General features: G+C 49.2%; 1 long non-coding RNA gene across 1 annotated transcript; it reads left to right on the top strand.

Annotated features, from left to right (window-relative positions):
• Nucleotides 1-76: 76 nt before the first annotated feature.
• On the top strand, nt 77-23083 carry LOC148505660 (uncharacterized). Its single transcript, XR_015869870.1, has 4 exons — nt 77-487; nt 8027-8144; nt 21234-21279; nt 22845-23083. It is a non-coding gene; the product is annotated as an uncharacterized LOC148505660 (long non-coding RNA).
• The last annotated feature ends 719 nt before the right edge of the window (nt 23084-23802 follow it).

Genomic DNA, 23802 nt, shown 5'->3' with positions numbered 1-23802 from the left:
CTGTGCGTTCCACCACCGACTTCCGCCCTGTGCGTTCCACCTACTGACTTCCGCGCTGCGCCGTATGTTACTATGTTTTGGTCCCTGCGTTTCTTCCCTGATCTCCGCCTCCTGCTCCCGGGTGACTGTGACTAGGAGACATCGCTGTGTCTGACAGTAGCCGGTCCTGGGACTTATACTCCTGCTCCCCTGTGTACTCTCCCCCACCTCTGTGCCCCCTATTGTCAATTCCCCTCATCCCTGTGGCACTTTGTTACCCCCACCTATGTGCCCCCTGTTAACCCTTCCCCCCCACCCCTGTGCCCCCTGTTATCCTCTATCTTTTTTTGATGTCTCTCTCAATATGCAGTGGTGAAGAAGACATCTGACCTCCTCCTGCTGTGGCTCCATCCCGGTGCCTCCACCTCACTCACTGATACATGAGAGACACAATGACCAGAAGATCCTGGAACTCACCAACAAGATCATTCAGCTGCTGACTGGAGAGGTGACTGCTGGGAAGGGGACATTATACAGTAACACCAGGGGATGTGTCTGGGTGATGACTGGAGAGGTGACTGCTGGGAAGGGGACATTATACAGTAACACCAAGGGATGTGTCTGGGTGATGACTGGAGAGGTGACTGCTGGGAATGGGACATTATACAGTAACACCAGGGGATGTGTCTGGGTGATGACTGGGGAGGCGACTGCTGGGAATGGGACATTATACAGTAACACCAGGGAATGTGTCTGAGTGATGACTGGAGAGGCGACTGCTGGGAAGGGGACATTATACAGTAACACCAGGGGATGTGTCTGGGTGATGACTGGAGAGGTGACTGCTGGGAATGGGACATTATACAGTAACACCAGGGAATGTGTCTGAGTGATGACTGGAGAGGTGACTGCTGGGAATGGGACATTATACAGTAACACCAGGGAATGTGTCTGAGTGATGACTGGAGAGGTGACTGCTGGGAATGGGACATTATACGGTAACACCAGGGAATGTGTCTGAGTGATGACTGGAGAGGTGACTGCTGGGAATGGGACATTATACGGTAACACCGGGGAATGTGTCTGAGTGATGACTGGAGAGGTGACTGCTGGGAATGGGACATTATACGGTAACACCGGGGGATGTGTCTGGGTGATGACTGGAGAGGTGACTGCTGGGAATGGGACATTATACAGTAACACCGGGGGATGTGTCTGGGTGATGACTGGAGAGGTGACTGCTGGGAATGGGACATTATACAGTAACACCAGGGGATGTGTCTGGGTGATGACTGGAGAGGTGACTGCTGGGAATGGGACATTATACAGTAACACCGGGGGATGTGTCTGGGTGATGACTGGAGAGGTGACTGCTAGGAATGGGACATTATACAGTAACACCGGGGGATGTGTCTGGGTGATGACTGGAGAGGTGACTGCTGGGAATGGGACATTATACAGTAACACCGGGGGATGTGTCTGGGTGATGACTGGAGAGGTGACTGCTGGGAATGGGACATTATACAGTAACACCAGGGGATGTGTCTGGGTGATGACTGGAGAGGTGACTGCTGGGAATGGGACATTATACAGTAACACCAGGGGATGTGTCTGGGTGATGACTGGAGAGGTGACTGCTGGGAATGGGACATTATACAGTAACACCAGGGGATGTGTCTGGGTGATGACTGGAGAGGTGACTGCTGGGAATGGGACACTATACAGTAACACCAGGGGATGTGTCTGGGTGATGACTGGAGAGGTGACTGCTGGAGAGGTGACTGCTGGGAATGGGACATTATACAGTAAAGGTGCCCACACATATACTGATGTGCTCACGATACGATTTTATGGCCAATTTCCTCATGAACTTTCACGGGAGCTCCCTTGCCGTCGTGATCACGATTTGGAAAAAAAGACACCCAATCTGTCTTACGATCTCACGATCTATCGGATCGTACGCATCGTGAGATTGGACATAACAAATCGTGAGTTTAAAAAAAAAATAAAACAGGCTCTTGACTATTGGTGGGAAATTTAAATAGCCATAACAATGGGAGGGGCTATCTAGGGAGTATAAACAGCAGGAACCCTTTAAACTCTGTGTACATTCTGCTCTGCTACTAGATGAGGCTAGGTGTATTCCTGCTGAATCCTGTACATTGCTACTGTGCTCTTTGTATTTGGCTTGCCTTATACAAAGTTTATTCTACCTGCAAGTGTGTGCTACCTACCTGCATTCTATCCTGTTCCTGAATTCTGTACTGATGCGTCCCTATCAGTATAAAGTGTTGGTCGCTGAAGCCGGGGTCCGGGAGATTAGGAAGAGGGCCCAGTGAAGAAGGACGAGAGCATGCTGGACCAAGGAGTGGCTGCTACAAAGGGATACCCGCTCTCACATGTCCCTGCTGATAGAGATCAAGGAGAACAACCCGGAGGACTATCGGAACTACCTGCGCATGGATGACGCCAGCTTCCAAGAATTGCTGCATCTGGTGACCCCCCACATCAAGAGACAGGACACAAGGTGGCGGAGGGCAATCCCTGCTGAAGACAGACTGGTGGCTACCCTGAGATACCTGGCTACAGGAAGGTCACTGGAAGACCTAAAGTTTGGGACACTCATCTCACCTCAGTCTTTGTGCACTGACCTGCAGGCAACTGAAAGTGTGCACTAAACTGTGTGCAAAATACTTTTTTATTACAACTTTACAAAAGAACATTATCACCAAATTTTATGAATCCCAACAGGTAGCCGGCTGTATGTGATAGGGTGGGTCAGACGCCAGTTTGAACAGGCCAATACACACATGGCACAAGTACACATTGTGGCCCCGGCTTCCAGCTATGTGTACTTGACACCATTTGAACAAGGTCACTAGGCACATGGCACATCACCACCCTATCCCATGCAGCAGCAGCACCAATTGGAATTCATAAAATTTGGTGATATTACAATATAGAACAAATTTACATCTCTGTATATTGGGGCTACTCATCTGCTGCATCCAGCAGAGCATTATACAAGGTGGTGCTGGTGCTTGGTGGGGGAGTAATATCTAACTGGGCAGGGGGGGGGGCCGGACATACCTATTTGGGGCAGGGGAAAATAGCATTGGATCTGCAATGTATGTCGAATTTGAGATATTTTTGCTCATACAGCGACTCAAGAGGTCGTAGTTTAACCGTAAAAAAATTTTTGGGATATCTGCATCCAGATTTCTCAAAGTGCTGTTCACATGAGCTGTGAAATCATCAATTGCATCTGGGGGTTTCTGCAGCAGCCGTTCTGCGTTTTGTAAAAAATGGTCCTCTCATTCTATAAAATTCTCCTTTCTGCCTTTTTTTTCTATTTTTGGGGTTGTTGCGAAGATGAGGGTCCAGGTGGAAGTGGAGTTTCCACTTGTGTGCTATTCTCCGGATCACTGTCGCCACTGAGCAGACTGAGGTCCGGTGTGGATGTTAAATCAGGGTCTTGGGTGGGAGTCTATATAGGGAAAAAAGATATAAAAAATATTATAGTCATGTTTTAACATCTTTTTTCCTATTTTTACAGTTTCCTAACACCGTGGAGGAGTGGACTAGCATCGCGGAAGATTTTGAACAACGTTGGAATTTCCCTAACTGCGGAGGAGCCATCGATGGGAAACACATCCGCATCAACCCACCTGCCAACACCGGATCATATTACTACAACTACAAAGGATTCTTCAGCATCGTTCTCATGGCAGTGGTGAATGCCAACTACGAATTTCTGTTTGTGGATGTCGGCAAGAATGGGCGTGCTTCAGATGGTGGATCCTTCAAAAAGACGGCTTTCTACCAGAGACTCGCCAACAAAACCCTCAACCTGCCCTCACTGGACCAGACAAAGCACGGCCTAAATTACGTTTTCGTTGCAGACGAGGCTTTTGCATTACATGAACATGTGATGAAGCCATTTGCACACAGGGGCCTGACCAGAGAGAAAAGGATATACAACTACCGTCTATCCCGGGCACGGCGCATTGTGGAAAATGCTTTTGGAATAATGAGCAACCGCTTCCGCATTTTCCACACCACCATCAATCTACATGTGGAGAAGATAGACTGGGTCGTGATGGCGTGCTGTGTGCTGCACAACTTTCTGCGAAGAAAATCTACTCAACGAGGACCAGTCCCAGCTAGACCAGAAGATGTAGGACCCCTGGAGGACATTGAACATTTGACATCTGTGTCTGCACCAACAACTACAACAACATCCACCGCACGTGCCAAAGAAGTGAGGGAGGAGTACATGACCTATTTCAATGGACCAGGTGCTGTACCATGGCATGAGGACTATCTGTGAACTACTGACTAAATTGGACATTTGGGATTTAACAACAAAAACATTAAGGATTTTGGTTTAAACTGTGTCACTACTTACCAAGACTTCTGCAACCTCCTCATCTCCCTCACGCTCAGACATCAAGATGATTGATTCCCTTTGAGGCTCTTGTTCACTGATGAATGACATCATTTGGTAGTACCATAGCGCAGGAGTATATATTTCATCTGTAGCCGCTCCTGATTTTTTGGAGTCATCCACCTTCTTTTTTTCTTTGATGTATACTGTCCTGAGATTTTGTATCTTTTGCCGTACAGTTTTCAGGTCTGCATCAGATATGTATTTTTTTGTATACACCAACAGTTCCTCGAGTGCGGCCAACTTCTGCGACTTATTGTGGTACTTCCGAGAACTGATCTTCCACAGACACTCTTTCGAGTGCAGGATTTCAATGAATCCTGTAACGAATTCACGTTCAGAATCCATGGACATTATCTATGAATAAGAAAAAAAAGGACATTTAAATATTTGTGTATATAGTTTTGTAAAATGTAATGTTGTTATAGTTCACATATTTCATGTTTTAATATTTTCTTTTTTAAAGGTTTGTTATGGTATTCTAATCATGTTTTCTTTTACAGGAATGTTATGTGTTTATTGCTTGGTAATATAATGTTTTTCTTTGACAGTATGGGTTTTCCACCTTTGGGCCTGTCGTTGTGGTAGAACTACAGATCCCAGGATGCCCTAAAAATAGTTTCAAAGGTGGGTGGCAGGTCATCCTGGGATCTGTAGTTCCACAACAGCTGGAGACCGAAAGGTAGAAGACCCCCAGCTTGAAATAATGTGTGTTTTTAAATCTAATGTATGGTGTTTTTTTGGAAAAAACGTGTTTATTTATTTATTTGAGGTATTACACACATTGGTGGCCAGTGGGGGAGCTTAATGCATGACCCAGCCACCGCCCGCCTCAATACGGCGGGCGGTGGCTGGGTCATGCATTTATTGCCTGGGGGCACACATTGGTGGGCAGTGGGGGAGCTTAATGCATGACCCAGCCACCGCCCGCCTCAATACAGCGGACGGTGGCTGGGTCATGCATTTATTGCCTGGGGGCACACATTGGTGGGCAGTGGGGGAGCTTAATGCATGACCCAGCCACCGCCCGCCTCAATACGGCGGGCGGTGGCTGGGTCATGCATTTATTGCCTGGGGGCACACATTGGTGGGCAGTGGGGGAGCTTAATGCATGACCCAGCCACCGCCCGCCTCAATACGGCGGGCGGTGGCTGGGTCATGCATTTATTGCCTGGGGGCACACATTGGTGGGCAGTGGGGAGCACATATTGGTGGTCAGTGTGGTTGCAAACTGTACAAATACTCACCAAATATCCAACAAAACAAATATCCAGTGTGCAGGCTCCCAAAGTGCGACTGACTTGCTCCTTACACGATGCTGCACAAGATGGCGATGGGGCGTGTCCTGGCTTCTGTCAGTCAAATTCTGCATTGTGTGATGAATCGTACGATTCATCGTGAGGAAAAAAACCCTCACGATCGGCGTCGATCGGGTTCATGGTTGGCTAATCTGCCCTACAGCACGGCAGATCAGATGATGCGATATACGACGAGCGGGGACGCGCATCGGCATCGTGCTCGTGAGTATAAATTCACGATTTGTACTTTTTTTTTTACCCGATTCGTCGTCACGATTCGTCCAAATCGTGTAAAATGTCGCTATGTGTGTGGGCACCTTTACACCCAGGGGATGTGTCTGGGTGATGACTGGAGAGGTGACTGCTGGGAATGGGACATTATACAGTAACACCAGGGGATGTGTCTGGGTGATGACTGGAGAGGTGACTGCTGGGAATGGGACATTATACAGTAACATCGGGGGATGTGTCTGGGTGATGACTGGAGAGGTGACTGCTGTGAATGGGACATTATACAGTAACATCAGGGGATGTGTCTGGGTGATGACTGGAGAGGTGACTGCTGGGAATGGGACATTATACAGTAACACCAGGGGATGTGTCTGGGTGATGACTGGAGAGGTGACTGCTGGGAATGGGACATTATACAGTAACACCGGGGGATGTGTCTGGGTGATGACTGGAGAGGTGACTGCTGGGAATGGGACATTATACAGTAACACCAGGGGATGTGTCTGGGTGATGACTGGAGAGGTGACTGCTGGGAATGGGACATTATACAGTAACACCAGGGGATGTGTCTGGGTGATGACTGGAGAGGTGACTGCTGGGAATGGGACATTATACAGTAACACCAGGGGATGCGTCTGGGTGATGACTGGAGAGGTGACTGCTGGGAATGGGACATTATACAGTAACACCAGGGGATGCGTCTGGGTGATGACTGGAGAGGTGACTGCTGGGAATGGGACATTATACAGTAACACCGGGGGACGCGTCTGGGTGATGACTGGAGAGGTGACTGCTGGGAATGGGACATTACACAGTAACACCAGGGGACGCGTCTGGGTGATGACTGGAGAGGTGACTGCTGGGAATGGGACATTACACAGTAACACCAGGGGACGCGTCTGGGTGATGATTGGGGAGGTGACTGCTAGGAATGGGACATTACACAGTAACACCAGGGGACGCGTCTGGGTGATGACTGGAGAGGTGACTGCTGGGAATGGGACATTACACAGTAACACCAGGGGATGTGTCTGGGTGATGACTGGAGAGGTGACTGCTGGGAATGGGACATTATACAGTAACACCAGGGGATGTGTCTGGGTGATGACTGGAGAGGTGACTGCTGGGAATGGGACATTATACAGTAACACCAGGGGATGTGTTTGGGTGATGACTGTATCATTGTGTGCGTCAGGTTCCTATAAGGTGTGAGGACATCATTGTCTATGTCTCCATGGAGGAGTGGGAGTATATAGAAGGACACAGGGGTCTGTACAAGGACCTGATGATGGAGAATCACCGGCCCCTCACATCACTGGGTAAGAGGAGACCTTGATGTGCTGTAATGTAAAAGGGACAGCTGTGTTGAAGGCCCCCTATATACAGACATCATCTGATAATCACTTATAAACAATTTTTCTCTTTCATAGTTTTTCATCCATTTTTCCGGCATTCTGTGCGTGCGCAGTAGACTCTGGGCACACTCTAGTGCCCAGAGTCTACTGCTTCTGCAGTGGCCGGCCAGCCGGGTCAGTCGGCTGCCGGCACTGGGGAGAGAGGAGGGGGCCCTGCACACGGGCCCCTTCCTCTCTTAAGATGCCCCTGCACCCAGGATGCCCTATGGATCTCTAGCCCCATACATTACAACAGGATCCTGATGACACAATGAAAACCTCTATCCCTGTATAAGGAAGCAGATGTGCATTACAGGTTTATTGCACATTTTTCATAAAGTGTAATATGTGAGAAATATATATAGGGGCAATTAGTTCTATGGTGTTATTTTATTCTTGTTTATTGTACATATATTTCTTTTATAAATAACATCGCCTAATTATTTTATCTAATAGTTATTATATTTATTACAGTAGTATTGCTTTGCATATATCAGGGTTATATTTAGCACAAATGTACTGCATGGAGTTACCTAGGGGGGAAATGATTGAGAAACATTGCACTATATGACCTGTACAGAAGCCGTGTGTGTCTAATGCTCTGATAGTCACTGATTAATCTGAATACATGAAATCTGGCATTAGTACAGTATAGCATTTTTATATGGATTATTTAGGGTGAAGATCTAGTAGAAGAAGAAGAGACGTATGTGACTGATATGAAGGGAGAAGAGACGTATGTGATGGATGATCATCAGTGTAAGGAGGAGGAAATCCCTACAGGTATCAGCACAGGTGAGTAATAATCACTAAGTACAGAACAGTCACATATTCTCCTTGTTCTGTCACTACAGCACTCTCTTATCCTACACCCTCCTCTGTCACTACAGCACTCTCTTATCCTACACCTTCCTCTGTCACTACAGCCATCTCTTATCCTACACCCTCCTCTGTCACTACAGCACTCTCTTATCCTACACCCTCCTCTGCCACTACAGCACTCTCTTATCCTACACCCTCCTCTGTCACTACAGCCATCTCTTATCCTACACCCTCCTCTGTCACTACAGCACTCTTATCCTACACCCTCCTCTGTCACTACAGCACTCTCTTATCCTACACCCTCCTCTGTCACTACAGCACTCTTATCCTACACCCTCCTCTGTCACTACAGCACTCTCTTATCCTACACCCTCCTCTGTCACTACAGCACTCTCTTATCCTACACCCTCCTCTGTCACTACAGCACTCTCTTATCCTACACCCTCCTCTGTCACTACAGCCATCTCTTATCCTACACCCTCCTCTGTCACTACAGCACTCTCTTATCCTACACCCTCCTCTGTCACTACAGCCGTCTCTTATCCTACACTCTCCTCTGTCACTACAGCCATCTCTTATCCTACACCCTCCTCTGTCACTACAGCACTCTCTTATCCTACACCCTCCTCTGTCACTACAGCCGTCTCTTATCCTACACCCTCCTCTGTCACTACAGCCATCTCTTATCCTACACCTTCCTCTGTCACTACAGCACTCTCTTATCCTACACCCTCCTCTGTCACTACAGCACTCTCTTATCCTACACCCTCCTCTGTCACTACAGCACTCTCTTATCCTACACCTTCCTCTGTCACTACAGCACTCTCTTATCCTTCACCCTCCTCTGTCACTACAGCACTCTCTTATCCTACACCCTCCTCTGTCACTACAGCACTCTCTTATCCTACACCTTCCTCTGTCACTACAGCAATCTCTTTTCTACTTCAGGGTCCATAGGGTATCCACAGGATACCTTGGGGTATAGGTGTGACGTCAGTCGCAGGGCACCAAAGAGTTAAGCTTTCAGCCTCCCAGGATGCACTAGGTCCCCCTCCTATACCCCGCCCCCGGGCCAAGGCACCTCAGTTTAGTTTGGTGCCCGGCCGGCGTCGTGTGCACCTGTCGGAGTGGGGGCTAGAAGAGCCCCTGAAGCTTTCTTCAGTGCAGCTGTGGCTGCACATCTGGATGTACAGCATGGACAGTCAGTCCTGACGTCCATGCTGTCTTCCCTACACCCCCGCCGGTACCAGAACGCCGGTACCGATCCGGGGATGCTGGTGAGCATCTGGGGTTACAGCTAGCGGTGACCCCAGATGTTCCGGACCATGGCCGGATCCAAGGGGGACAAAGGTAAGCAGCGGGGTCCCGCAGTGGGTTCCCGCTGGTCACATGGTCCTAAGTCCCCAGACAGGGGGCTCCCTGGGGACTGGCTGCAGCGTGGAGCCAGGTACTGAACCTGCGCTTTCCACTACCCCCTGGGACAGCGGACCGCAGCAGAGCGGTAGCGCTGCGGCGTCCCAGGGGTTAAATGCATGCCAGGGGAGCACGCCTTCCCTGTCTCACAGCCGGCGCCTCCCCCGCTGCACACAGCCCTCTCTGCACTGTGCTGACTGGCCCTGTGTCAGCGCTCCTCCCCCAGGCCAGCTTCTCTCTGCTCCTCGGCGGCCATCTTCTCTGCAACGCATGGTGAACGCTGCTGGAAGCCTGGAAAGAAGCATCGTGGTCTGGGTCCCCCCGCATACCTCTCCTCCGCTGTGGCTCAGGTCTGTGTATGCAGCGCTGTGTCCTACCAGGCCCTGTGTGTAGTTGAGTGATCAGCGCTGTTAGTGCAGGAATGGTTATTTCTCTGCATTGTATGTGACTGTGCTAGCGCTGCTGCCTGTAACTTTATCTTCTCAAAACTGTCAGCTTTATTACTGTCCCTGTTCTTTCTGCTAAGCCCTTGCGGTGCGGTGCTGCAGGGTGGTCTCTCGCCTATTTAATACTTAATTGGTGAGAGAGGTCACATACGTGGTGCCATCATGTCCGAAAGTGATTTTCCCCTCCGGCTACAGTGTACCACGTGCTAAGTACCGTTAGCGGAGGGGGAGGGTAGCGCGGAGGGCCTTTGCCGGCAGTGTTTGTCCATGGCGTGGCCTATTACGGTTACAGCACCGGTACAGGAGCCGCCCTGGGCTTGTTTCGCTCAGGCGTTAACAGCTTTAGTGGGCCAGTTAGCTCCGCAGCCCGCGTTTACTCCGATGGGTTTGTCCCAGCAGTCTGTGGTGTCGTCACCCATGCAGGGGTTCCCACGACAATTGGTGGTACCCCACAGTCTCCCTATTTCCCCGCTCCCGGGTTCTCAGGAGCCAGTGTGGGTTAACTCCCTGACGAGTTCTGTACAGCACTTGTCGGATGTGTTGCAAGGGGAGTCTGTGATGCGGCCTCATAAAAGGCCGGTGGCGTCTCTGTCCGCTCCTTATGAGGATGACGAAGGGACGTCTGATGATGGGGAGATTCTGGATCCTTACGATCAGGAACCTCTCCATACTAAGGACGCTGATGCTAAGTCCAAAGTATATATTCCTTGACTTATTCGGGCGGTCCGCACAGCCTTGGTGATTGAGGACGAAGTTCTGCCAGCGGCTAAATCTAAGTATGCCTTTTTCAAAGATGTGAAGGGCGATGCCACAGTCTTTCCTCTTTCGGGTCAGTTGGTGGACCATTTAGAGGAGGCGTGGAAACAACCTGGCAAAAGATACCAGCCGCAGAGACGCCTGGCGGTAGCTTATCCGTTCGCGGATAATTATTTTGCTAAGTGGGAATCCCCTCCACAGGTGGATTCTCACGTGACCCTTCTTGTCCGTAGTGCCACATTGCCGATACCATCCATGTCCTCCCTTAAGGATGCTACGGACCGCAAGGTAGAAATCTGCCTGAAGTCCGCTTATTCCCTTGCAGGGGGGGCAGCACGGCCGGCTATGGCCATTTGCTGGGTTGCCAGAGCGATGGAGCGTTGGGCGGATTCATTAGAGGCTTCTTTTGAATCCGACTGTCCGGCCGAACAGGCGGAGTTGATTGGCAATCTCCGTGATTCGGCCACCTACATCAACGAGGCGGCTCTAGACATTAGTACTCTGGTGTCTAGAATTTCTTCAGCAGCGGTAGCTGCTCGTCGCACCTTGTGGCTGCGATCCTGGAAGGCGGACGCAGATTCCAAGAAAGGTCTGGAAGCGTTGCCATTTACCGGAGAAGTTCTCTTCGGTCCGGACCTGGATAAGATTGTGGCCACGCTGGCGGCAGCCAAATCTGCTTGTCTCCCGTCGGCCGCTGCTCCTTCTGGTTCGGGACCATCGTCCTTTCGGTCATCTAGGGCCCAGGGCAGGCCCAAACCACAGTCTTTTCCTCGACAGGCTGGCCCTAAGAAATCGGTCAAGCCCAGGAAACAGGCATGGAGTACCAGACGTCCGGCCCCCAAGCCTGATGACAAGCCTGCGGCCTGACGGTCCGGGCCTCCCTTTGGGGGATCCCAGGGTGGGAGGCCGCCTGCTGCAGTTCGCCCGGTGTTGGTCGGTCACTACGACAGACACTTGGGTTCTGGAGGTGGTCTCCCACGGGTATGCCCTCTCCTTCCGGCACAGACCCCCGGCTCGATTCTTCACCACGGGTCTACCATCAGACCGGAACAAGGCTATGGAACTGCGGAAGGTATTGCACACTATGCTCCAGGCTGGAGTTATAGTGCCTGTTCCATTCTCCCAGAGGGGCCAGGGTTTCTATTCAAATCTATTTTTGGTACAGAAACCCAATACGTCGTATCGTCCGATTCTCAACCTCAAAGCACTCAACAAGTCTTTGCGGGTCCCGAAGTTTCGGATGGAGACCCTACGGTCCATCATTCTGGCGCTGGAACCGGGGGACTACATGGTGTCATTGGACATACAGGACGCTTACCTGCATGTCCCTATTCTTTTGCGCCATCAACAGTTCCTCAGGTTTGCAATCCGCAGCGACCACTTCCAGTTTCGGGCGTTACCTTTTGGCCTGGCGACAGCACCACGTGTTTTCACCAAGGTGATGGCGGTCATGGCGGCTTCTCTGCGGCTGCAGGGAGTCCGCATGTTGCCGTACTTGGACGACCTGTTATTGGTGGCGGGATCTCCAGAGCTCCTGTTACGCCACTTAGACCTGACCATTGCCATGCTGCAACGGCACGGCTGGTTAGTCAACTGGCAGAAGTCCACTCTAATCCCGTCTCGGAGGATTCTGCATCTTGGAGCCTTATTGGACTCGGAACAGCAAAAGATCTTCGTAACGGAGGAAAAGATCTCTGCTTTGCAGTCAAGGGTGTGAAGTTGTCTGCACAGCCGCCAGGTGTCTCTACACTCGGCGATGAGGTTACTGGGCTCCATGGTGTCGGTGTTCGACATGGTGGAATATGCCCAGTTTCACTCCAGACCTCTGCAGCACCTGATCCTGTCAAAGTGGAACGGGCTGCCTCGGTCTCTAAAGTCCCAGACGATTGTGTTCACCCCGGAGGTTCGCCTGTCCCTTGCTTGGTGGTTACAGACGACCCACCTCAGCGAGGGACGTCCGTTCTGGATTCCAAATTGGGTCCTGTTGACAACGGACGCCAGTCTTCGGGGCTGGGGAGCAGTTTTGGGTCCACACTTGTTCCAGGGCAGGTGGACGCCGACAGAAGCGGAGCTTCCAACAAATATCTTGGAACTCCGTGCGGTCTTCAATGCTCTCCTGCAGGCACAGCGGTTTCTCCAGGGTCACCCGGTGCAGGTCCAGTCGGACAACGCTACCACCGTGGCCTACATAAACAGGCAAGGAGGAACTCGCAGTCGGGCGGCTCTCGTAGAGGTCTCTCGGATCCTGGTTTGGGCGGAGCGCAATCTTCCGGCCATATCAGCGGTCTTCATCCCGGGAGTGCTAAATTGGGAGGCAGACTTTCTAAGTCGCCAGGACGTTCATCCAGGGGAATGGTCCCTGCACCCGGACGTTTTTCAACTACTGGTGGACAGGTGGGGTTTTCCAGAAATCGACCTCATGGCGTCCCGGCACAACAACAAGTTGCCGGTGTACGGGTCTCGCACAAGAGACGAAGGGGCGTCTCTGGTGGATGCTCTGTCCGTCTGGTGGACGTTCCGGTTCGCATACCTGTTCCCTCCGGTCTCCCTTCTTCCACGGGCAATCCGGAAATTCAAACAGGAAGGAGGGACGCTCCTGTTGATAGCTCCCGCGTGGCCCAGACGGCACTGGTTCTCAGACCTTCAGGGTCTGTCCGTGGACAGTCCTCTGCGGTTGCCGTTACGACCGGACCTTCTGTCTCAGGGTCCTTGCCTTCACCCGGACCTGACTCGGCTGTCTTTGACGGCGTGGCTGTTGAGACGGCCATGCTGAGGTCCCGGGGGTTTTCCAGCTCTGTGGTGCGTACCATGTTACGAGCTCGGAAACCGTCTTCCGCGAGGATATACCATCGCGTGTGGCATACGTTCTTCCAGTGGTGTCGACCGAGAGGTTATGCACCGCGGGAGTTTCGTCTGTCTCGGATTCTCGCCTTCCTACAAGCGGGACTAGATCATGGGCTTCGCCTTGCTTCTTTGAAGGTACAGGTTTCGGCCCTATCTGTCTGGTTTCACCGTAGGATTGCTACAATCCCGGATGTGCGCACCTTTATGCAAGGTGTTCTTCGTATTCAGCCGCCCTTTGTTCCACCTGTGGCGCCTTGGGATTTGGCTGTGGTCCTGAGGGCTCTCCAAGGACCGCCGTTTGAACCACTGGGCTCAGTGGATATTAAATGGCTAACAGCTAAGACTGTTTTCCTTCTGGCCATTGCTTCGGCCAGACGTGTTTCTGAGTTAGGGGCTCTTTCTTGTAGACCCCCTTTCTTGGTTTTTCATGGGAACAGGGCAGTGCTCCGCACTCGGCCCGAGTTTCTTCCCAAAGTTGTTTCCCAGTTTCATATTAACGAGGAAATCGTTGTTCCGGCCTTTAACTCACAGGGTCTTTCCGTGGGTGAGGCCTCTTTGGATGTTGTGCGGGCCTTAAGGACTTATGTTGACCGCACTTCTACGTTTAGGAAGTCGGACGCTTTGTTTGTCCTCTATGGCTTCCGTAAAAAGGGTTGGCCTGCTTCAAAGCAAACTTTGGCAGCCTGGATCCGTATGGCTATTTCTGAAGCTTATCTTCATGAAGGCCTGCCGGTTCCTCCTTCTGTGAAGGCTCATTCCACTAGGTCTGTGGGTCCTTCGTGGGCAGCTCGACATGGTGCCTCGGCAGTTCAGATCTGCAAGGCTGCTACGTGGTCTTCTGTCCATACCTTCGTGAGGTATTACAGGTTTAACACCTTCGCCTCAGGATGCTTCCTTCGGGCGGCAGATTCTCCTTTCAGCACAGGAGCGTCCCCACCCTTAAAGGATACTGCTTTGGGACATCCCCAAGGTATCCTGTGGATACCCTATGGACCCTGAAGTAGAAAATATGAGATATGGTAAGAACTTACCCTCGTTATCTCTATTTCTACGAAGTCCATAGGGTTCCACAGGACTCCCGCCCTGTCGCACCTGTGCTGCAGATGGGCTTTGCTCTGGTCACCGGTTTTCCGTCTCCCTCTGGTGAGAATGTGATTCTTGTATGTGTCCAGATCTTTGTTCTCTCTCTTCCTTCTCCTCCTCCGGCCTATGGCTTGGTAACTAACTGAGGTGCCTTGGCCCGGGGGCGGGGTATAGGAGGGGGACCTAGTGCATCCTGGGAGGCTGAAAGCTTAACTCTTTGGTGCCCTGCGACTGACGTCACACCTATACCCCAAGGTATCCTGTGGAACCCTATGGACTTCATAGAAATAGAGATAACAAGGGTAAGTTCTTACCATATCTCATATTATCCTACACCTTCCTCTGTCACTACAGCAATCTCTTATCCTACACCCTCCTCTGTCACTACAGCCATCTCTTATCCTACACCCTCCACTGTCACTACAGCACTCTCTTATCCTACACCCTCCTCTGTCACTACAGCACTCTCTTATCCTACACCCTCCACTGTCACTACAGCAATCTCTTATCCTACACCCTCCTCTGTCACTACAACCATCTCTTATCCTACACCCTCCTCTGTCACTACAGCCATCTCCTATCCTACACCCTCCTCTGTCACTACAGCCATCTCTTATCCTACACCCTACTCTGTCACTACAGCACTCTCTTATCCTACACCCTCCTCTGTCACTACAGCACTCTCTTATCCTACACCCTCCACTGTCACTACAGCAATCTCTTATCCTACACCCTCCTCTGTCACTACAACCATCTCTTATCCTACACCCTCCTCTGTCACTACAGCCATCTCTTATCCTACACCCTCCTCTGTCACTACAGCACTCTCTTATCCTACACCCTCCTCTGTCACTACAGCCCTCTCTTATCCTACACCCTCCTCTGTCACTACAGCACTCTCTTATCCTACACCCTCCTCTGTCACTAGAGCCGTCTCTTATCCTACACTCTCCTCTGTCACTACAGCCGTCTCTTATCCTACACCCTCCTCTGTCACTACAGCAGTCTCTTATCCTACACCCTCCTCTGTCACTACAGCCGTCTCTTATCCTACACCCTCCTCTGTCACTACAGCCGTCTCTTATCCTACACCCTCCTCTGTCACTACAGCCGTCTCTTATCCTACACCCTCCTCTGTCACTACAGCAGTCTCTTATCCTACACCCTCCTCTGTCACTACAGCCGTCTCTTATCCTACACCCTCCTCTGTCACTACAGCCATCTCTTATCCTACACCCTCCTCTGTCACTACAGCACTCTCTTATCCTACACCCTCCTCTGTCACTACAGCCCTCTCTTATCCTACACCCTCCTCTGTCACTACAGCCCTCTCTTATCCTACACCCTCCTCTGTCACTACAGCCGTCTCTTATCCTACACCCTCCTCTGTCACTACAGCAGTCTCTTATCCTACACCCTCCTCTGTCACTACAGCCGTCTCTTATCCTACACCCTCCTCTGTCACTACAGCCGTCTCTTATCCTACACCCTCCTCTGTCACTACAGCCGTCTCTTATCCTACACCCTCCTCTGTCACTACAGCCGTCTCTTATCCTACACCCTCCTCTGTCACTACAGCCGTCTCTTATCCTACACCCTCCTCTGTCACTACAGCAGTCTCTTATCCTACACCCTCCTCTGTCACTACAGCAGTCTCTTATCCTACACCCTCCTCTGTCACTACAGCCGTCTCTTATCCTACACCCTCCTCTGTCACTACAGCCATCTCTTATCCTACACCCTCCTCTGTCACTACAGCAATCTCTTATCCTACACCCTCCTATGTCACTACAGCCATCTCTTATCCTACACCCTCCTCTGTCACTACAGCCATCTCTTATCCTACACCCTCCTCTGTCACTACAGCCATCTCTTATCCTACACCCTCCTCTGTCACTACAGCACTCTCTTATCCTACACCCTCCTCTGTCACTACAGCCCTCTCTTATCCTACACCCTCCTCTGTCACTACAGCCCTCTCTTATCCTACACCCTCCTCTGTCACTACAGCCCTCTCTTATCCTACACCCTCCTCTGTCACTACAGCAGTCTCTTATCCTACACCCTCCTCTGTCACTACAGCCGTCTCTTATCCTACACCCTCCTCTGTCACTACAGCCGTCTCTTATCCTACACCCTCCTCTGTCACTACAGCACTCTCTTATCCTACACCCTCCTCTGTCACTACAGCCCTCTCTTATCCTACACCCTACTCTGTCACTACAGCACTCTCTTATCCTACACCCTCCTCTGTCACTACAGCCATCTCTTATCCTACACCCTACTCTGTCACTACAGCACTCTCTTATCCTACACCCTCCTCTGTCACTACAGCAATCTCTTATCCTATACCCTCCTCTGTCACTACAGCTATCTCTTATTCTATACCCTCCTCTGTCACTACAGCTATCTCTTATTCTACACCCTCCTCTGTCACTACAGCACTCTCTTATCCTACACTCTCCTCTGTCACTACAGCCCTCTCTTATCCTACACCCTCCTCTGTCACTACAGCAGTCTCTTATCCTACACCCTCCTCTGTCACTACAGCAGTCTCTTATCCTACACCCTCCTCTGTCACTACAGCAGTCTCTTATCCTACACCCTCCTCTGTCACTACAGCCGTCTCTTATCCTACACCCTCCTCTGTCACTACAGCCGTCTCTTATCCTACACCCTCCTCTGTCACTACAGCCGTCTCTTATCCTACACCCTCCTCTGTCACTACAGCCGTCTCTTATCCTACACCCTCCTCTGTCACTACAGCAGTCTCTTATCCTACACCCTCCTCTGTCACTACAGCAGTCTCTTATCCTACACCCTCCTCTGTCACTACAGCCGTCTCTTATCCTACACCCTCCTCTGTCACTACAGCCATCTCTTATCCTACACCCTCCTCTGTCACTACAGCAATCTCTTATCCTACACCCTCCTATGTCACTACAGCCATCTCTTATCCTACACCCTCCTCTGTCACTACAGCCATCTCTTATCCTACACCCTCCTCTGTCACTACAGCAATCTCTTATCCTACACCCTCCTCTGTCACTACAGCACTCTCTTATCCTACACCCTCCTCCCTCCTCTCTGTTCAGGATGAGCCTCTTCCTCAAGTAGATATTGTTGCCTTAGTTAGGGCAGTTAGATTGGTCCTTTCTATTTAGAACGAGGAACTTGCTCCTAGACCCAAGGTGCCGGTTTTCAAACGTCAGAAAAATGTCTCAGTGGGGTTCCCTATATCTGAACAGCTTGAGAAAATACTAGTGGAGGCTTAGACCACTTCTAACAGGAGGTTATAGGTCTCCAATCACATTGCTTCCTTTTACCCGCTCCCTGCCGAGGAGCGTAGCAAATGGGAATCTCCTCCTCCTGTTGACACGCACATTGCCCGTTTTATCAAGATTTCTACCCTTCCTATTTTGAATACTGCTTTCCTCGATCGGACAAACAGGAAGTTGGAAAATTTCCTTAAGAGAATTTCTGCACATGAAGGGGCTATCTCACATCCGGCCATGGCGTCTGCATGGATTGCTAAAGCGATTGGCACTTGGGCGGATGCCCTGGAGGGCCTTACGTCAGGGGCCTATGGCAACCAGCTATTACCTCTGGTGGCGCACATCAAGCAGGCTGCTTCCTATCTGGATGAAGCGGCTCTTGACACCGACATCTTAACTTCCAAGATGTCGGCAAGAAGGGCCCTCTGGCGCTCTGACTCAAACTCTAAGAAGGCCCTTGAGGCTCTTCCTTATTTGGCTGATGTTCTATTTGGGCCAGAATTGGATAAAATAGTGGCCACAGTGGCAGCTTCCAAGATTGCGTTTCTACCTTCGGCAGCAGGCCCTAGAGCGTCCTACTTTCGCCTACAAGGGAAGGCCAAGGGGAAGTCTTTTTCTAGATCCCAGAGTTCTTCCGCTAAGACCTCCAAACCCAGAAGCAAGCAGTCCTGACCTACCAGATGCCCAACTGCTAAACCAGCCGACAAGCCTACCGATTGACGGGGCGGGCCTCTCCCTGGGGGATTCCAGTTTGGGAGGCTGACTTCTGCTTTTCTCCTACATCTGGATGACCATTACGTCAGACACCTGGGTTCACGGTGTAGTCTCTCAGGGATACAGTCTGACTTTCAGGAGGCTTACATTGGCACGTTGTTTTCTGCTTTGTTTTTTTACCGCAGGCTTTCCAGGAAATCCAGGAAAAGCAAAATAATTGCGGGAGTCAATTCGCTCTCTACTTGCCTCCAGGGTAATAGTTCCTGTCCCTCAAGATCAGAGGGGCTCTGACTTCTACGCCAATCTCTTCTTGGTTCAGAAGCCGAACGGCTCCTTCCACCCAATTCTCAAAATCAAATCCATCAACAAGTATTTGTGGGTCCACAAGTTCCGTATGGAGTCTTTGCACTCCATAATTTTGGCCTTGGAAACGGGGGATTTCATGGCGTCCTTAGATATCCAGGATGCTTATTTACATGTGCCTGTCTGACTCAGTCACCAGCGTTTCCTCCAGTTTGCAGTCAAGGAGAAGCTCTACCAATTTCGGGCTTCTCGTGTGATCACAAAAGTCATGGCAGCTCACTTGCGGCGCAAGGGTATCAGAGTTCTTTCTTATCTGGGCGATCATCTTATCCTAGCCAGATCTCCGGATTTGCTCAGGAAGCACCTTCGCCTCACAATAGATCTCCTACAGTAGCATGGGTGGGTCATCAATTGGAAGAAGTCCTCCCTGACTTCGGCCCAGGCGATGCTCCACCTGGGGGCCCTGTTAGATTCATGGGGTCAGAGAGTATTTCTCCCAGTGGACAAGATTTGGGATCTGCAGGACAGGGTTCGAGGGCTCTTACTTCATCGAGGGTTCCTGGGATCTCTGGTTTCCACTTTCGACATTATGGAGTACGCCCAGTTTCACTCCCGGCCTCTCCAGGTGGAGGTTCTGACTCAGTGGAATGGATCCCATCTCCAGATCAAGCTCCAGACAATATCCCTTAGGCTCAGAAATGGCTGAAATGAATGTGACCCAAGTACACCCATCTACTGTTCGGAGAGTCTGTCCAAAAGTGGCCTTCATGGAAGAATTTCGGCCAAAAGCCATACCTTTGACGTGGAAACAAGGCCAAGCGATGCAAGTATGCACAAAACATAGGAACAGGGGTGCAGAAAAATGGCAGCAGGTGCTTGATGAATCAAGATTGGAAATATTTGGCAATAATAGAAGGCAGTTTGTTTGCCGAAGGGCTGGAGAGCGGTGGAGGTTCCTTGCAAGTTTGGGGCTGCATTTCCGCAAATGGAGTTGGGGATTTGGTCAGGATTAATGGTGTCCTCAATGCTGAGAAATACAGGCAGGTACTTCTCCATCATGCAAAACCATCAGGGAGGCGTCTGATTGGCTCCGAATTTATTCTGCAGCAGGACAATGACCCCAAACATACAGCCAATGTCATTAAGAACTATCTTCAGTGTAAAGAAGAACAAGGAGTCCTGAAAGTGATGATAGGGCCCACACAAAGCCCTGATCTCAACATCATCGAGTCTGTCTGGGATTACATGAAGAGACAGAAAGATTTCAGCAAGCATACATCCACAGAAAATATCTGGTTAGGTCTCCAAGATGTTCTTGAACAACCTCCCTGCCGAGTTCTTTCAAAAACTGTGTCCAAGTGTACCTAGAAGAATTGATGCTTTTTTGAAGGCAAAGGATGGTCACATCAAATATTGATTTGATTTAGATTTCTCCTTTGTTCATTCACTTTGCATTTTGTTAATTGATAAAAATAAACTAACTCTTTTATTTATGAAAGCATTCTTACTTTGTAGCATGTTTTCCACACCCGCCTAAAACTTTTGCACGGTACTGCATTTGCAAAAATAAAATGTCCATTTTAGAATAAAAAGTAATGCACTAGATTTATATTTCTTTTATTTGTATTTTATATGACATTTGCTATCTGCCCATAGTGAGTGTTTCATCACAAAAAGGCAAACTAAGACCTTTTTCCAGCAAGAATCATTATTCTCTATCACGGCTATACAAGACTTTTTCTGATCTATATCTATGTTGTTCCAATGGACTTTTTATGAACTTTTTGAACATTTATTATCATTTGTGATTTAAAATTTTATTACGTTATGGAGGGCAATTCAGATATCTAATCATACAGTATATTAAGTTATAATTTATTTAGTATACACATTCTTAAATGAAATGTACAATATGTCACCACCATAAAGTTAGACCTGACATCACTCTCAACAATAATAAGACTGCATTGTTATATAGCATTCTAATAAATAATCCTGACAATGGTCTTTGGGTATAATCGAAAACTGGGACACATTGGGGTAAATTTACTAAAGTGAGAGTTTTTAGAAGTGAATTTCTACTTAACATTTAACTAGCACCTTCTAGAAGATAATAGCTAGAATCTGGTTGCTATGGGCAACATCTCTTCTAAAACTCACTTCTAAAAACTCTCACTTTAGTAAATTTACCCCATTGTTTTTTTCTATTTTCTTTTCAACCCATTCAGTGCTAAGGAAGAGTGGGGCCGAAGGGAGGAAATCCCGACAGCAGAGGTAAGTAGAGCTAACCCTCCCCTCTCCATCCACTAACCCTCCTTTAGGGGTGCCTAACCCTAAGCTCCCCCCGTTAGTTCCTAAACCTAACCCCCTATACCCGCACCCTAAACTTAACCCTCCCCGAGGGGGTGCCTAACCCTAAGTCCCCCTGGGGTGCCCTGAACCTAACCCTCCCCGGGGAGGGGGGGTGCCTAACCCTAAGTCCCCCCGGAGTGCCCTAAACCTAACCCTCCCCGGGGAGGGGGGGTGCCTAACCCGAAGTCCCCCCGGAGTGCCCTAAACCTAACCCTCCCCCTTCCCCCGCTGCTAAGAGGACGCTTGCCTGCACTCACCTCGTTTGGGCCTACGTCGTTCTGCATTCTGGCGTAGGGATTATGACAGGCGTCTGTATCTTGACACATAACTACATCCCATCCTAAATGAATACAGAAGAGCTGAGGACAAGACCCAATCATCCTCAGCACTGCAGGAGATTAAAAACTCGCCTTACTGCTGATGGTGGCCAACTGAGGAGGCAGGGCATGATTACATCATTTCTGCAATACCCAGTGACATCATCAAGACCCACCTCTTAAGATTTTGGGGGGTTGCTTGAGGGCATTAAAAGTGCCCTATCTCCCTCATCCTGGTACCTAAAATATTCTTGAGTAGCCTCATGTGAAAGAAGACCGTCCTCTTTTCCAAATGATTCCAGGCAATTAGCTCCTATGCTGTTGAAATAATTATGAAGTCCAGGGATAGGTGAGCATCTCTCCTGTCCAAGGTTAAACTTGAATGGTGGTGGGAATTAAATGTTTGTTCTCCCCTATCCTGGCGCATTCATATTCATTATGCCCCCTTAGTAGTTACTGACTGGTGTTCACTCTATAGTACAGAAATCCTAAAGAAATTCTAGAGATGGGGTCATTTTAATACTCCATATCTTCACCTTCTGACTTAACATGAAATAAAGGTCCTATGTGATCTACTTTTGATAATGGTATGTCTTGTTCTTACATATTTTATGCCTTTCATTCAAACGAATAAAAATAATGCATTATCATGTTCAAGTGCAGATTTTAATGTTCAAAACTACATATAGAATCCTGTTTCTGAAAGGTGGATTAACCCCTAGCCTGGCACAGCCCCAAGGGATGTGACCACAGGTAGTCAGGTTTTCAGTGATCCGGTCGCATCTGTTATCTAGGAGAAGTGGGGAGCAGAGAAGAGAGAGTAGAGATCTGGTGAGTAAAGAAGAGGAAAGGTGAAAGTCTGGTGAGCAGAGAAGAGGAAACTTGGAGGTATGAGTGTGTCGGTGGGAGGGGGTTTAGTAAGAGAAGAAAGGACGAGGGTCTGGTGCGCGGAGAGGAGAAGGGCCAGGGTCTGGTGCACGGAGAAGGGGCGAGAGTCTGGGGTGGTTTTCCTGGGATGATGAACCCCATAGTGTTAGGGATTTGCCCAATGAGGTTACCTTGACGTTGGTGGGTAAGCTCATAACTTTGGCCACATTTATGTCAAAAACCTTGTATATGATGTATAATTATAAATGGTGCATTTGGTCTCTCTCTTTTTTTTCTATGTAGTAAGTGTCATGCTTACCTCAAAGTGAAAGTTTGAAAGCCAGCTGGTTGGATTGTTCGCCCGATTGGCAGTGTGATGCAGAAATGAAGTCTGTGGTTTCCCTGGTGGGATTCCAGATGATGAAGGCGGACGAGCTCCCAAATTATCAGAGTGATAATAATGGTGCACCACTATATTAGAGGGCAGCCCGATTTGAATATGTAGGGGGGGGGTGTAATCAGATAAAGTGAATAAATATTGTATCTTAAAAGGTCTGGCCAATAAAGATCATCATTTGTCTTCATATAACAGAGTTGCGATTGGCTGATTGCGAATGCTCTGCTGATACTGATTGTTCTTCCTTCATCATTCGGGCATAGAATATGCTTTTCTGAGCCCATTTATTGGTTGGGTACAGGAGACGGAGATATTCTTGTTGTATTATAGACATTTTTGTAGTTGAATTGATGTCTAATAATAAAATATAAACAGCGCACAATATATAATAATAAACTAAAAATAGCTGAGGATAATAGTTGATAAATTGATTATTGTAGCATAACAAATAGATGTACATAAGAATAAAATAAGAAGTATATGAACAAGCAGATGGTATTTTCTACAAATATAAAGCCTTTTAATTCTCCTTTAAGACAAATGTATGAAAGGGACCTGAACAGTGGTGGCCCTTTAAGTAGTATGTCCAGCATAGGTGTATTACCAGTCCCGTGTGTAATAGATGAGGTCCTAATTAGCGATGCACAGTGAATAGTCTCCCTATATGTACGGTTGCTTCAGCTTGAAAATCCAGTTGGCAACTGTGGATGGGGTGGTTATTAGGAGGGTTCTTAAGGTAAGATATCTGCTGTCCAGGGACGTTGCTGACGCGTTTCACTGCCTATTAGTAAATGTATTAATTGCAGATGAAATGGATTTAGAAGTAGAACATAAGTGTCTGTAACATGTATCTGGTATAAACCA

Source organism: Taudactylus pleione, unplaced genomic scaffold, assembly GCF_031769625.1.
Source record: "Taudactylus pleione unplaced genomic scaffold, aTauple2 ptg000445l, whole genome shotgun sequence".
Taxonomy (NCBI): domain Eukaryota; kingdom Metazoa; phylum Chordata; class Amphibia; order Anura; family Myobatrachidae; genus Taudactylus; species Taudactylus pleione.
The sequence above is the reverse complement of the archived record's forward strand: the minus strand, read 5'-3'. Positions and strand labels throughout refer to the sequence as shown.